General features: G+C 50.3%; 1 protein-coding gene across 2 annotated transcripts in view; it reads right to left on the bottom strand.

The window, feature by feature from the left end:
- Positions 1 to 16,638, bottom strand: part of klar (klarsicht) — a 684,286-nt gene that overhangs the window by 197,517 nt on the left and 470,131 nt on the right. The window lies entirely within an intron of this gene.

The raw sequence follows: 16,638 nt of genomic DNA, 5'->3' as shown, positions 1-16,638 counted from the left end.
TGGGCTCTATGGGAGTGTCCGCTCTTGTTGAAATTTCTTTCTCTATGGTCGGATACTTTTTGTGGGCTCGTTCTGTGCTCACCTAAAAACAGTACCGCCACCTGGCGGCCGCGCCCAATGAGACACACCTCAAACGGCAACTGGAAAGGGGCTTTGTCTTTCGAGTTTCTGCATATGAGAAATATGTTTTCTCATATATATATATATATATATGTGTGTGTGTGTGTGTGTGTGTGTGTGCGTGTGTGTGTGTATGTGTGTGTGTGTGTGTGTGTGTGTGTGTGTGTGTGTGTGTGTGTGTGTGTGTGTGTGAAATATGTTAATATTACGGCCCAAAGCTATCGTGTCTGCCGCTTGTGTGTAAGTCGCACTTTACAAAATTTTGTGAGGAAACTGACCGAGAAATTCAATCAGTTCAATGGCGCACTCGCGCTTGGCGAAGGGCCTAAGAGGATGACGACGCCCTTCCGCATACGCCCGCGCGACTTCGCTTGTGGTGGTGGCGCTTGTCTAACGTCGTCTTCGCTGCATATTCACCTTCATAGGGTGGAATGGAGGCGGATTTTTAAAACTTATTCCAGTGTATACGGAAACCTCTTTTTAGGTTTTCAGGTAAGAGGCAGGCGCGTAGTGTCTCAACGCTACACTCTTAGAAAAATGTACACCCTTTGGGGCGTATCCTGTCCCACAACGATAATCGTCATCTGTGTTGCCCGCGTTTCCTTTCTTTAACGCTGCGAGCCCGGTACTTCCCAGTCACGAACGGCATGCGCGTTATCAGTGTGACGCAGCATTCTCGACAGGAAAGTAGCCAGAGCCGAGTTTTCAAGAAAGCAAACGCCAGCAAGGCAGATGACGATTACTGTTGTGGGACAAATACACACCCCAAAGGGTGCAACCGTTTTAAGAGTGTAATACTTACTATTGCTCGTTTAACTTAAGTGCGGCAAACTTCACCCGTAAAATTGCGATTATGTACAGATGAAAATATCAAGAATCCTTGAGCTTCTGTTAACGTGCACCAGCAACTCGCTCTTGCACTAAATGAACCGCTTGGGGCACATGTTCGTAAGAAGCGAGAGCATCTACGAGCAAGCACTTCATCTGTCTATCATGTATGCACACCAACCGCGCCGAGTGGTGCCGACCCTTGTGATCACGTCCGAGTCAATGAGGAGTAAAAGAAACTGCGAGATTCGCAGATGTTCAATTCACCCCCACGTATTGCAAATGCCTCGTCTTTTGCAAATCTGGGCTTGTTGTAGGGTTCTACCAACGTTGCGTTAACTTTTACGAAAAAAAAAATTGTTTCCCTGGGTGGATGTTGCGAGCAACTCTATTCAAGCTGGGTCCAATCCCGTTATCCGAACCTTCAGCGAAACGAACAACGAAGCGGACCCCGTGCACACCGCCTCGCTCGTTATGCAGGCGTCACAATCCTCGGCGCTCTCCGCATTTTCCCACCAGATCCACGTGTACACCGCCACCATCTTCTTTTCCCCGTTTCTTAAGAGCTGATGGTTTCATCTTTGGATATAGACCACTGCACCTCAGGTCCGCTGTTCCCTCAGTAGGACAACGGGGTAAATCCACGCCTCTCTCCGCTTACACAGACACAACGAGTGCATGGAATCGACTATGCGAAACGAGTTCCACTGCCACGAGCCAAGGATTAATTCAAAAGAATAATAAATTAAAAGAAAAGGAGAAGAAGGCCCAGGCAAGGGGACACGACGAGTCCATCAGTGGACCCGCCAAGACGAAGAAGCGCGCGCGCACAAAGGGGGGAAAGAAAGTCGCGCGTGGCCCAGCGATCTGCCGATGGAGAGTCACCATTTGCGAGCAACGTGGTATCTGCAGCCGCAATATGCTGGGACGCAACCTGCGATCGTCGCTCGGAAGGGAAACGGCGAGCTGAGAAATGGGCTTCGCGAAACGATCCTGATGTGCGCTAGGGACCGCGTACGAAACGCCACATGCAAACAATGAACGCGGAAGAAGAAGAAGAGTAACGCGGGGTTCTTGTAGTTGTGCAAGGCACCGAGCAACAGGGAAGCACATAGAAGGAGGCTCCGCAGTAATAAAGTCCTACGAACGGACTGACGAACGGGCGGTTCGCGTCGTACATACATTGCAGACAGCATGACGCAGCTCCCGCAGCCTTCTTTCAGTGCGATGGTACCTAAAGTCATATACTCTTCAAAAGACTGCTCTGCCCCCATCGCAGGAAAAAAACCCCAGCAAGAAAAAAATAAAAATAAGAAAGGAACAAGAAAAAAAAAAGAGGGGAAGGGTGGGTCGCAAAGAAGCGAAGCAGATCACATGAAAAAGCAATGGCTCGAAAGATGCTCGAGGAAAACTGGAGATAGAGAAGGAGGAGGCTAAGCGAAAGAGTGAAAAAAAGTAAAACAAGTAATCACCACAAATCAAATATGAGGAACGAAGAACAAAATAGAGAGACAGAGAGAGAGAGAGAGAGTAATGGAGCGAGGAACGAGCACGCTGACGCATCAGGCGGCAACTGAAGCCATCGCTGGAACTCCAGGAGCGCACGACTAAAAGAAAGAAAAAGGGGGAGGTGCGGGGGGATAGAGGAAACAGGGTCGCCACCGTAGTTAGCCTACTTCGCGGCGTCATTGTTGCATAGAAGAAAAAAAAAAGCAGAAAAAGAGTGCTACACGCGGTACGGGGCGTCGAGGCACGCATCTCGAAAGAGTCAACCCGACCGACCAACGATGGTGGCCACGAGGGGCGCGCTCACGTCCGTCACGCCGGCAGCACAAGAGAGCCGGACGAGAGGAGCAGCACTGAGAGGCGCTTCGTCTGCTCTCTCCAGCGGAAAGAGCGAGAAGAGCAGACGAGAAATTTCTGTCCCTGCTTCTGCTGTCTCTCGGCGCGGTCGGCGAGACGCGTAGAGCGCGAACAGAGAGAGAGAAGGCGGAGGAATAGGCATCGTCATCGTCATCATCCCAAAGGACATATTTGACGTCACCCACTCAACTCTGGACAGGAGCGCCGGCACGAAAGCATGGTCGAGCACAGAATGAGTATGCGAAAGAGCGCAAGACGAGAAACCTTTAGGGCCCGAATGACTCCGCACTGCGTCGCGCGTGCCAGGAGCGAGTCAGGCGCGAACAGTAGCGGGAGGACGATCGCAACATCTGGGCGTCGAGAGAGAAGCTGGATATTGGAACGCGGTCGGACACGCCTTGCCGTATACCATTGAGAAGCAAAGAGAACAAAGACGCGACGCTGTTTATAAGCGCTGCAGATTTCTCTTTATCACCCACGGCCCCGCCGGCGCGCCCTGGCGGTACCTAATGGAGCTCCGCCGCACTCTGCGGGCTGGGTGTCGTAATGAATCGTGAGCGACGTCTTTGCGCCTTTTATATAGCGCGGCAGAGGGCGCGCTCCACTTTTTTTTTCTTCATTTTTTCTGCGGCGCTAACATGGGGCCACGCCGCGCATCTATAACGACGGGCGCACGCCTGCAGGCTTACATTCAAAGTGAGGGAGCGCAGTGCGAGGGCGCAAGAATGCGCGACACTTGGGGAATACCTCTACGAAATAGATATGTGACGTTTCGTTGCCGGGTCGGGAAGGTCGTAGCCAGTGAAATTAAGAACGCCGGCGTTCACGATTGCCCCACTCGAACAGGATAGTGGACATATCGATAAAACTTTGGCGCAAATTGTGCCCGAATGAGCTAGCTTTCCATATTTAGTGTGTGAGAGAAAGCGATGTGCAATGCGGATAAATCTCCAAGAAAATACCGGATTTGAACTAAATAAATGAACGGTTCGGCTTTACGCGCCAAAGCAAATACACGGGTTATGACGTACACCGTACAGTACGAGGCTCCCCAAGTTATTTTCACTATCCTTTTTTCTTTGCTGTTCCTTTTTCTCGTTCTGTACAGCAACATTCTTGTGAATCGCCCCCATCGAAATACGACCGCCGCGCAGCCGGGAATCGAACCCAAGGCATAATTTGCAGCAGCAACAGCCCAATACCCTGCGACAAAAATAAAGCGAACGGAAGCGCCGGGGCATGCGCGCCATTCGCGTGCACACAGCTAAGGAACACTGTGGGAGCAAGCGAGATGGACAAACGTCATCATTAAATGGTAATAAAAACTACCATAAACAACGTAGCCTCAACGAGGCAATTGAGAAAGGCCAGCGTAAAGGCCGCAAGGAATGAAATGACGCGCCCGAAGCGACAATCACGCAGGTTTAATGATTCTATATATATATATATATATATATAAGAGAGAGAGAGAGAGGGAGGGAGGGAGGGAGAGAGAGCAATTTGTGCCCCCTGACCGCTCATCTTCGGGAGTCACGCACAGTTCGTCCGGTCAAACGGAACGCGGGCAGCCGTATTAATTACAACACGAGTGCAAACAGCGCGCGCTGTGCGACACGCACTCGCGTCAGTGGCGGCGTTCCCCAACAGCTGCCCCACGAGTTTGAGCGACAGGTGGGAGGCGCCGCCGAAGCGCGACTCCCCCACCTGTACTATTTTAAGCAAAACCGGTGCAAAAGACGTCGTCGTGTAGTGTAGCCCCATGTTCGGTAAACCGGCGATAAAAGCGGAGGAGCTCCTGCAATCAGCGCGGCGACATGCGGAAAGCCGACCTCAATTACACGCCACCGATCACGCATTAGAGTCGCGACTGAAACGCGCTGCTGTCGGCATATACCGAACAGTGGTAAGAATTGATCAGTGATACAAAAGGAGCATCGCACAAGACGGCGCTAGAGTCGTCGTGCGACTTCACAAAACACCCAGAGACAAGCTGCATAAAGAATGCACATGCGGCCGCTTGATTAGAGAACACGCTGCCGGCACTATAATGTAACGTACAACGATCACAACGATATTTTCTAGGCAAACGATGTTGCGTTACAACAAGGACGAGAGATTTACTCGGATGGTACGAGGCCAGTGAGATTCGCACTAAATGTTTTAAACTCACGCAGTGATGAACAGCGGTATAAAGAACAAGGAACGCCGCTGTGTTCGACAAAGGAACTTGAATTGGCGAGGGCGACGTCCCTAGTGAATACAAATGTCCTTGTGGAAACGTTGGCGCTGTACGCAGCTAGAGAGACAGTCTCAGCCAAAGGTTCCTGGGGCACTGATCTACTATAGTTCATCACTTCAAACTTCCAACTTCTGTCTTGCTTTAATTAAACTGCCGCTTTCTCTGTCATACTGATGCACCTGATACACAAAAACCTTCAGTCGAGTGCGGGTGGTCGATTATTACACGAATTCATGGGATGTACTGTGTTTTCAGATTGCAGCAACACAGACACGTCTCCAAAAAGCCAGGTCCTCCCTCCCTCTGACAGGCGCAAGTCACCTTATCGCGCACGAAAAAATCTGGATCCCACGCACTGTGGGAATCAATGTAAGCGAAGCTTTGTATGCTGTTTTCTTTGACTGACGGTGACATAGCGGTGAATTTCGCAGCGAATGTGTAATATTTCTTCAGCGTTTAATCCAATACGACAGTGGTGAGTTGATGTTTAACGTTATACGTCGCATTCACCACTGCTCTTGTCTGCGTAGTCCACAGAACACACAGTGAGACGTGTTTGATTGAGGCGTTGTTGCGCGTCATTGTTCCTAATCTCTCAGAGGGTTGAGCATTATCACTACCTCACGTGGTACATTGCATCGTGGCAGCAGCGGTCTGCACTATGTTTCGCTGCGTAGCTTAGACGCTCTTCTTGCGCGCGACGCTTCTTTCGGGCCTGGGCGTGCGTTCTCGACGCTGAGGGCGCTTTGGAGCCATTCTGCTAGCACGTGTTTACGTGCTCCTTCTTCATACGCGGCCAGCACGCTGTTGAGATGCCTGTTCCAAGCGCTCTCTTCGGGCTATGGACGATTGTAATGTTTACACTATCGAAGACCAGCACGCGACCTCCACAGCTCAGCACCTGCATTTTTGTCGCATAGGAAAGCGAGCACAGCACGTGTCAACCACGCAAACTGAAACACTGCCGCGGCGGCGCCGGCCGGGGCGCGTAGGGACGCGTAGAGTCACTGGAAAAAATTTTCAGAGTACCGCATTCGTTTTCCCCGCGCCGCCGACGCGTTCATTGGCCCAACCGTACCATGTGACCTCTGGGGTTCCATATTGGCGGCGAGGAGTTACGGAGTCGCCATCTATCGGAAGCGGCTCGCTGGCGTAGTATGAGGGATCACGCGGCGCGATCGTCATAGGTTTTGCTGTCAGCGCTCACTGAAAACACCACGCGCGAGCTCTTCCGGACATTTCTGTAAGTACTTTCGAAACGAGAGAAGCTTTTTACTGTCTAAATAATAATCTTGGGCAAACTGAAAGAGCACAATCGTTTACAGACGCTATCTCTTTACCGAATACGTACAGTGAACGCCACTGCGCGCGGTCGCCGCGATGGAGTCTCCTGCACCGGCTTCTTGCGTGAAAGGTAGGTAAACGCTGAGAGCAAACTACGTGAAATATGTTCTTATAGTGTTTATATAACTAAATGGAGCATAATAGAATGAAGCCTCAATGCAGCGATCGCACAGATTCGCAGCGACCGACTGCTCGTCTGCATGCTTGTCCGCGCACTGTTTCGCTTTCGCCGCGTGCCCGTTTTCGCACTGTGCCATGAGCTTTAGGCCGCAGAATATGAGCATTTGAGAGTATACAAGTAACCATTGTTGCGTGGGCGCTATCAGAGCTGTTCAAAAAATTTCATTGTAGAGACTTCGACGCGCCTACGGGGACTGTGATGTACGTGCCGTCGCGACGATTCAATCTTTTTTTTTCTTCTAAATTCTTTTACCTTTCAATATTATTTCTAGAGTTTCGTCACACTGTATGCTTATCGGTGTTCTCAGCGTGCGATTTCCCGCTGCTCCTTTTTTGTAATCCAGTGCACTAATTCATAACACAAACATGACCATATGCCATGCTTCCTTTTTAATGTGCTCCTTACCACTCCCTTTCCACTCCACTGAACTTGCCAGTGTCTATAGCATCGACAAGTTCATAGACCAAACCGTCGTGACTTTACTCGGGCAACGGACTCGGGCGAGCGTCTCAGTGCGCGTTTTCCGAACATCACAGACACGGCGCCGTAGCAGAAATCTTCCTCGCGTCTGTGCTTGCTGGATACTCGAGTTGTAGCCGATGACTGTTTGCCGGTTTTATGGCTCGCGAGCCAAGCTTCACGCGGCTTCTTGTCCTGCGCCCACGTGTGAAGAAGGCTGACATCGGCCTCCGTTACGCACGTCCGGCACTGCGGCACCGAGCAGTAGCCTACCATGTTGCGCGCCTTCAAAGGCAGCCACTACCTATTGTAGTGCTTTCAAGCGTTGTAAAGGAGACACTCGAAGCGGGGAAATCTCGCCACTAAATGAGGACCGCAGCGTACGAGGGAATTTAAACTCGTTTTCAGCTCGCTTCGGCGCTCCCGAAGCAGCCGACGCGGCCGCTATGTCCACGTGATCCCTCCTAGCACGTCACGCCGACGGTGGCGCCAGCTTTTCCAGTGGTGGAGCTCGAGGCCAATACCTTCAAAGTGCTGCGCAGGTTCCCTACGCTTTTTTTTTTGTGTGTGTGTGTGTGTGTGTGTGTGTGTGTGTGTGTGTGTGTGTGTGTGTGTGTGTGTGTGTGTGTGTGTGTGTGTGTGTGTGTGTGTGTGTGTGTGTGTGTGTGCGTGCGTGCGTGCGTGCGTGCGTGCGTGTGCATGCGGGCGTGCGGGCGGGCGTGCGGGCGTGTGCGGGCGTGCGTGCGCGTGTGCGTGCGGGCGGGCGTTCCGATTGTCGCGCTCGGATTTCAATGCAAGGAAATCATGCCTGGCTGCTGCGCCTTCGGATGCAGCAACCGAACTGAGTCTGGAAAGAAATTTTTTCTAGATTCCGACCGGGCAAAATGACCGAGAGCGTCGTTCTGCGTGGTTACACAGAATCGGCCGGGAAAAGTTCCAGCCTACAAAAAACACCCGCATGTGCGAGGTATAAGTACACCTTGCTTGTGCTTTTCGGCAATGTTTTAGAAGATATTCAAGCGAAGTGCTCGCGGTGTTAGCGATGCCACGAAAATAGGAGTTCATTGCAGGGATCGTTCGCGTCTTGCACGCTTGACACGGATACACGTGTACGCGTATGTTGCTGAAAACACGCGGTTATTCCGTGCTCGTGGCACGCGAAGGCACACTTGTAGCGCGAGAATTCCGCGTCCTCACATGCACCAGGTACCCGCATGATTTCTCCGCGCACGTGAGCGCGCTCGCGCCTCGAGTCACTCGACCCATATGGCACTTGTTTTTCGCAGATCGTGACGGTCGCATTCAATACGAGGCCCATGATACCTCCTTCCTTCCACTTATCCTTCGCTCACTTATACATATGCATTTCGAGCTTGAAACCAATGGCCAGGTGATATTCACAACACATGCTTCAAATTTTGAGCTTGTAAGCCGAGCACATGCAATGAACCAGTCAGCATACATATTATGTTTTATGTTGAAATGCTACGGTGCATATCCAAATAATGTTGTGCTTGATGGATAACAAGAAATACACAACGACAGAACACCCAGTAGCTTTAGTTTCACTCGGTCACTATGCCTCTAAACCGCTCTAAAAGCACAAGAATGTTATACATCGCCTATGTAACTTAGAAAAAAAATGTGCTGCGCCACCAGCGGGCGTTCCTGTTTTTTTATTTTTTACACAGGCAGTAAATCTTGGCAGTCTAAGAAAACAGTCATAAATAAGTTGAGAAGAGTAGCCGCTCACGAACGCACTAGACAGCCGCGTTCATAAATCACAATGTAGCAAACTCTAGCTCATTATCAGTGTACAGAAGTACATATAGGTTGCTGTAATCACACAAATGGCTCATATTGGCCTTCCACAAGATTTAGTGCGCAAAATAGTCATCGAAGTTGGTTTTTACGCTTGCTGTGCACAGGTCGTCTTACGATCACGGCCAAACACCGGTGCGCACACGGCAGTCGCAGTGTGTCGTGCGTATACGCGGCGTGCACGCCGATGGCCGCGCCACTGGTGGCGGCCTTGCGCAGAACGCATGGGTGAGGAGCGAGCCGCGCGCCGTAGCACGCCGTGGTTTGTTGCGTCGCTGATTGTGCTTCTCCGTCTTATTTGTGTTTTCAGAGCAAAATAGGCAACACCCTTCGCATGTGTGGGATGGCCAAAGCTTCCGAAGAATGTCGAAGAAGAATTGTTGCAGGGTGGGGGGCTCAAATACCGGCGAAAACGTGCCGACGATACGGTTCTAATTATTCCCCGCAAAGCCTCATCAGCAGGAGCAACGGTGGCAATGGATCGTCGCTTCGGCGCGAAATTTCTTGTTCTCATCCTTTCCTTTGTCGTTTCGGTGTTTTTCCTTTTTTATTATTATTTATTTACTCGATTGTAGTTAGTCGCGTAAGCGACGAAGTTCGTCTGCAGTGCAACATGCGGTTTAAAGGCATTTCGCTAAAGTTCGGAATGCCGTTTGCCGCTTACTTGTTTTCCGCTTCTTTACCGCGTTCGGCTAGCTAGGCAGCACGACTGCATGAGCGCATTGTGTTTTATGGTAAAGCTGCAGAAGTTTGCAAGAACTGAAATTGTTAGTTTTATGTGGCCCGGTATACCGGGCCACATAAAACTAACAATTTCAGTTCTTGCAAACTTCTGTAGCTTTACCATAAAACACAATGCGAATCCTCGCACCAGCTGTCGCGCACTTCATGTTTTTACATCTATTTTATGCTTGGCTTCGCACATGTTTAACTGTTGCTAGTTGCTTCATGCATAACTCTTGATTCTTTTGAGCTGCGATGTTTTCACCCTGCCTCGTTTGTAAAGGGTATAAATCACGCTGTGTCTTATCGGAATGACACCAAGCAAGTGCTTCTTTAACAGCTTTATTCATTTCTCCCGAGGGCATCTTAGATATTGTGGTTTTTTGGGAAATGTGTTTAGAAAATAGGTAGCTCAGGGCGAGAATTGCTAATAGTTGCTGCATATGGTATTTTTATTCCATTTTTCGCTGATCCATTTTTCGCTGAATAGTTCGCGTCACGTTTGGTAAGTCATCACACCTTGATGCTGTCTGAGCAGACTTAACACGCCGAGTGATTTGTTTGTTTCACAACGTAGTCGCTTCTTGCAAGTGAATTTTGTACTCACTGAATTATTTATTATTATGCTTACGCCGCATAGGACTAAACCCGGCCTTGCCGCCAGCGCTGGATCTAATTTGACTGGCGCTGCTCTGCCTTTAAATATATCATGTGGCACCTCTCTCTAGTAACATTTAAAAAAAGTACTGCAAAGTTAGTCAGACTATAGCTTTGTACGTTTCCAAGCAGCTCCCTTAGGGAATTTAAAATTGCAAAAACTGCAGCGCGAACGGCAGTTCATCGGCGGTACAGCGCTAACACGCGCTTTTATTAACCCGTGCGTTTGGTGGCTTCGTTGACTATAGTGTACGCGTTTCTATCAATAAATTCGCAATTATTCTTCTTCAGGCGACTTTCACTACACTTATTCGGCGGCGTCACATGTATTCATCGGCAGAAAAATCACAACGGCATATGCAGACATCGCACCGTGCGGATTTGTTATCTAAGTATGCACTAACGACGGATGCTTATTCTTGAGGTGCAGAAGCAGCATTACGACAAGGGTAGAATTAAAAAAAAACACGGTCGAGACATCGCATTAGTCAACAAAATTTGTCGGCTAGTTTACATGAGCTCCACTTCATGTAAATGGTCTTCATGGCGTTTGTCTGCGGGACGCACCTGGCGCGTATGTGGCCCATGTTGCCCCAAACACCGGTAACATCTTGTTCATACCCGCTCCCACGGAGGTCTGCGTCTTCCCTACAGCTGTCACCGCAGAAGAAGCAGTCTGGCGCCCGAAGAAAGGACAAATCGCAGCCGCGAACTTCAGTCACCCTTGCTGCAAAGCGTTGTCGTCTGCTACTGCTCACGCGCGTATTGTTGGAAGCGCCCGCTAGGTGGCCATCAGTGGCGCCTCTATAGGCGGTGCACGCGGCCTATACGGCGGACAAAGTCGCCCTGCAGAATCGAGAACGCGCGGTATCCGTTTACAAACTAAATTAGATGTATCCGATTTAGCTTGTGAAACTATACAATGAACGTACGTGACTGTGACACTGTCAGGTGTCAGTTTCGTCCTGCTTGGAAACATTCAATAGAAGCCGACGGCGGTCCACGATGTTCATGCCCAAAAGTACAAGCTTGCCTGATTCCGGCTCGAAGTGACGAAATGTTTTCTTCGTAGCTCGCACCGCGGAAGGGGGGAAAAAAAAAACGCGTGCATAAGCTCCCGATAGAAGCGCTAAGCTGCTGCCCACAATCGTACCACAGTTCCAGCAGTAAACACGATCGGCGTGCAAAACAACCACCGGCTGCATTACTTCGCACAACATAACATTTTATTTTCGTTCTTAGCAAGCATTATCTCCGGGCACAAAGTATTTGTACTTCAGTAAACACTCAACCCGATGTGTCACCGAATATCAAGCTCTTCCAACACGGCGGCCTTCCCGCGACGCAGTCGGCTTGGAAGGTATATGGCGGTGGTCGCTCAGTGTTGCCAGTCAACTTCCGACCTTTGCGGTACTCTGAAATTTTTTCCAGTGACTCTAGGGCCGCGCAGTGGTGAGCGCCATCTGGTGGTGTTGCAAAAAACCCAGCGGGGCGCGCGATCAGAACACACAACAGCAGCACCCGAAGAGTAGGGAGAACAGCCAAAGACAATTTGTTTACTTTAAAACTAAAACGAATTTGGTCACGTCCTTCACCGACGGCTACAGAAAGTAACCTGCGAGCTTTCGAAGCAACAGCAATATAGATTCAGAACAACGAAAGCGGGTAGACAACACGTAACGTTTTTACGCGCATGTGCTCGTATAATATTCGCCACTCGGAAAAGGAAACAACACAAAAAAGGACACTGATTGGACAATCCCCGCAAATCAGACGAGGCTCATAAAAGAAACACACGGCAGACTTTCCATTTGTGGACGCAGCACATGACCGAGATGTTCATAACACGGTACCTCACGTCAGCAGCAGCAGCAGCAGCAGCAGACGGCGCCGAGCAGACGAAAACGAGCTACCGCCATTATGGATCATGGCGCCGTTCGATCACGTCTGCTGCTAGCTGCGGCCGGAAACGCGCCGATGAAGCGGCGTGCGTCTGCGCAGTCGCAGCGCTTCTGTGCAGCGCTGTACGCAGCTAGGGAGACAATGTTCAGTCAAAAATTGCCGGAACTCTCGTCGGGTCGCGTATATTCATCAATCCTGAGCGCAGAACGTTTGCTAAATTCCAATGGTCTACAGATCGACATGTATATAGTGCTCGTGAGACAGTCGATGCGTCGGGTGTGCTGTGGGAGTAGTGACCGAACATTCATAGAGCACAGTAGTGGCTGGGAGATCTCTTGGAGTAACCCGCAGTGTACTGATGCATGGTCGTGGAATTCCCGCCACCAATATGGCGTGCGGCAAAGCGAATTGAGGGAACAATTGCCACGCTTGGTCGTCTGCAGGCCTAGGAATTGACACCTGCTTCTAAGCTCCCAGTATTTAAAGTAGAGGCTTTAGCTCGGGGCCAAGTTCTATTTCTTCCTTCATATACAGGTAAAACGCGTAAATCCTTTTGTGTGAAAAGCAATGGACCGATTTGAATGAAAGTTGCTGCATCTGAGAAAGTTAAATTCTAGCAACTATAGGGAGCGGTATTCTGATTTAGTACTTGGATTTGTTAATGAACATGGCCAAAAATAAGTAAGATAAAGAAAAAAAAATCGAAGCACAATGTTCACAAATCCGTAACTCTGCACCAAAAAGAGAATAATGTCGGAGTCATGGCGGTAAACAGTGCGTGCTAGAGCATCTGAAGCGCGGTCAAATGTGATGAATTACAGCTTACGTGAGATTACTAGAGTTCATAAATCCATAGTCAATGTTCGTATTCACAAATTATCGGTATATATCGGAACGGTGCAAGCTGGTTACATCAATTCTGTCCGCTTTAGAAGTATTACACAGTTTATTGAATTGTGATATCGTTTTTTTATGCCGAGTTATAGAGTGTAAACACGATACCTTGTTACTAAATTATGAAATAAATCGAAAGTGTATACATAAATACAACATAAATGCGGTGCAGCCGTTCATAATCAACGAATCAGCCTCAACTTGTCTTGACGTCCGCGAAGCCTCTCACCGCAAAGATCTCACACAATTCAGAATTCCCGCATCGGAGCTCATGTGTATACGGAGCTGCTGCATGGAACTAACTGAGCATGCGGTAAACACAAGCCAGAAGAGCGAGAGCGGCATCACGACTCGCTCGCTCCGGCAGATGACGCATCGAAATTGCCGCCGCGTGATTCCGCGGCGCCGGAGTTGAGAAATGAACAAACCGCACACGCGCTGCTGCTGCTGCCACCGCGACCACGCACAGACAAAGCGATCCAGAGACGGAGCCGGGGGCCGCTCAACCGGAGCGCGATCTCACGGCGGGCTGCGGACCACACGTCGTGTACACGCGAGCGCAAGTATCGTCGCGCGCACTAAAGCGGGCTTTTCTTTCTCTCCCTCTAAAGAGTTTCATAGACGCGCACATTCGAACGCCAACAAAGGGAAAGAGATCGGTTTCTCGATTCCCTAGCACGGAATCAAGATTACACAGCACAGGCGATTAGGAGCCTTCCGTAAGTCAAGACCTGCCTGATCGTGGTACCCGCGCGCGCTCGCAAACACGGCAACGCTCGAGAACCAGGAACCGCCGAAAATTATACACCCCCACGACGGAGAGCGCTCTTTTGGCCCATTGGACACGTTGGCTCGGCTCTCACACAATCCTCGCATGCACGAGCACAGCGTGAAAGGAAGGAAAATAAAGTACACGCCGCGTCCGGACAGAGCATTTCCGCTGTCATACAACGGCCGTGTTTTCCCATATAGCCGATTGCAAGTGATAGCAAGACGGCTAAGAGAGCCCGCGCGCGGCTGTATAGGCGAAAAGGGCTTCGGTAAACAGCGCGGCGCTCGATCTGCGGCACGAAAAATGGCTGAACGCATTCAGTTATAATTTCCTATAAGCGTGAACTGCAGAACAGACAACGTTAAACGCTTTTGCGTGCACTGAGCAGACAACGCGGAGCTAAACAGACGATACGCCTGCTGCTGCTCCCTCATGAAGCAGGCGATATCTCGAAGACGTAGATCGACAAGCCGGATAACGCCTCCCTCCGCCGCGAAGTGTGCATGCGCAACGTGAACGCCGGCACGTGGTTTGACGAAGCGTACCAACTTAGAAAACATTTTAATCAAACGACATAAAGGGGACACACTTTATCGGGTCTATATAGGCAGAACGTGAGTTCGCGCTTTGCTATCGTCGAAGGCCTTATTCGCCGGCTGCACTAGCTGCCAGGTGATGTGTGTATTGGACCCACGCATGATGTAGTGTGGTGCACCATGTATGTAAACAAACGGCTATACAATGAAAATCATACATACATACATACATACATACATACATACATACATACATACACACACACACACACACACACACACACACACACACACACACACACACACACACACACACACACATACATACATACATACATACATACATACATACAAAGTGATGTGCTTCTGCCACAGAAATTCAGTTCCAAGGCGACGTCATGACTCCTGACCGCAAACGAAAGGCACGCGTCGCTCGCGCATCACTCACTCCGTGTTCCGACTCTCAATAACTTTGCCGCAAGTAATACGCACCATCAGAGCCGAAACGAACCAACGTCATTGTAGAAACAGTAACGTGCCGTGTAATTACCATGCTCATGCCCCTGAACGCAACTGTATGCAAATAGACAAAAAGTCAAAATCAACAGCGTAATGCGTTAGGAATTGTGGGGCAGATGTTTGCCTTTCTTCAGGCTTGACAGAAAAAGTAGAATGTGGAACTGCACCCCCCTTTGAGACTGCCTGTCGATGGAATCCACAACAGTCAACGAGTTTACAAGCTTGCACGGAACTCACATCAAGCTCAGTGACGCTTACGTCTCATGCCGTGTGTTCGGCATGAAAGTAGAGTTCTGTTTCAGCCTTGAAAATGTTTTGTGTGTGTGTGAGCGCGTGCGAATATATACGGCTGTAGCGGACAGGTGATCTATATACACACGTCACAACAGTCCAATAAGTCGCACCTGAAAGCCAATGACCCGCAGAGCCGGCACACTGCGCAAAAAAGAACGCAATTGGGCGACCGGAAGTGGTCATCCGCAAGCGGCTACCAGAAGTTGCAAAACAAATTTTACGGCAGGCAGTCGGGCGCTTTGCACGCACGGCTATTGCAGCGTTGCAGCAAGGCTTGAATTCCAATACTGCAATAAACGACCGCGCACATGCACGCCGTTGCCAGCTTTCGGATGTTATGCGAGGCCGCCTTTCCCGAAGGGGGAACCGACAGGCGCTTGGGAGACATCCATGCAGCGATGACGGTACCCCTCTGGTTTTAAGCAACACGCAGGCTGTGGATTGCGCGTGACCCTGCCGACTAAGCGCTCGCAGAAGAAGCTCATCACAAAAGCGCATGCACGGTCCCGTTGCCGTTTCAAGTTATACCATACTAAAGTTTAGGGTTGCGGTGAGCTTGCGACAACAGCTTGCACATGACGGCCGGTATACAGCCATTGCGACAGGGCCTCGATTAGCCTGACTGTAGGAACATCGCTTACGCTCCTTTGTTCTCCCAAAGAGAGAGCGAAGCGCCGCACGCAGGTGCGTTGCGGGGACGGGCAAGGCAACAGCGCCGGTGCACACCCGCGGTTCGGTTGAAATTAATGCGGAGTCACTGTGCGGCGCCTGCCATAGCCCGTAATTGTTCCGCGGCTAACACCGCGATTTAATTTTTAGTGTTCCACGCAGTCCCCTGACGGTTGAGCAACTAAGCAGACCGCACTATATAGATGACTCGCGTAAGTCGTTGCCGCTCTACCATTAGCGTTTCCTGCCTGCAAATACGCATTCGAAGTAAACACTGCGCATGCGCATCCAGCGGTATCGATAACGGCAACACTAAGGTAAAAAAAAATGCCCTCTTTCTGGACACGCAGGAGTCAACGCGTGGAGTGCAACAGTGCCTAAGCGATTGCCCGTCGTATACACTGGGCACCTGCGTATTTTCGTTGGCTTTTCCCGAGCACCACGCTCCCAATATCACTTCACTCGGCCCGCTACACAACGTCTCGCTACATGGCCACGCGGGTCGTCCGGTTAATCCCGACGTACGACAGTCGCGCATATCTCTGCGCCGGGTGCACGTCTCCGCCTTCCGAGTTCACTGCAGCTTCACTTCCCCAAACCGGAACAGAATAGTTATTAAAAATAAAAAAGGGAGACACGTGTCCCGCATTCCGTCCACGTTAGTTAAAACGCAGCGGCTGCAACCTACGCAGGCCCCCGATAACTCCGGACAAACAGGTGCTGCCCTCTGCTGGCTCGCAAAGTGCGTGGGATCACCGGCGGAGAGTGCAGTGCACCGGCGCTGTGCACGTACACGTGTGACAGAAAAAAAAAAAGA

The sequence above is a fragment of the Dermacentor variabilis genome, chromosome 7 (genome assembly GCF_050947875.1).
Source record: "Dermacentor variabilis isolate Ectoservices chromosome 7, ASM5094787v1, whole genome shotgun sequence".
Taxonomy (NCBI): Eukaryota; Metazoa; Arthropoda; class Arachnida; order Ixodida; family Ixodidae; genus Dermacentor; species Dermacentor variabilis.
This window is presented reverse-complemented; position numbering and strand designations above follow the sequence as displayed.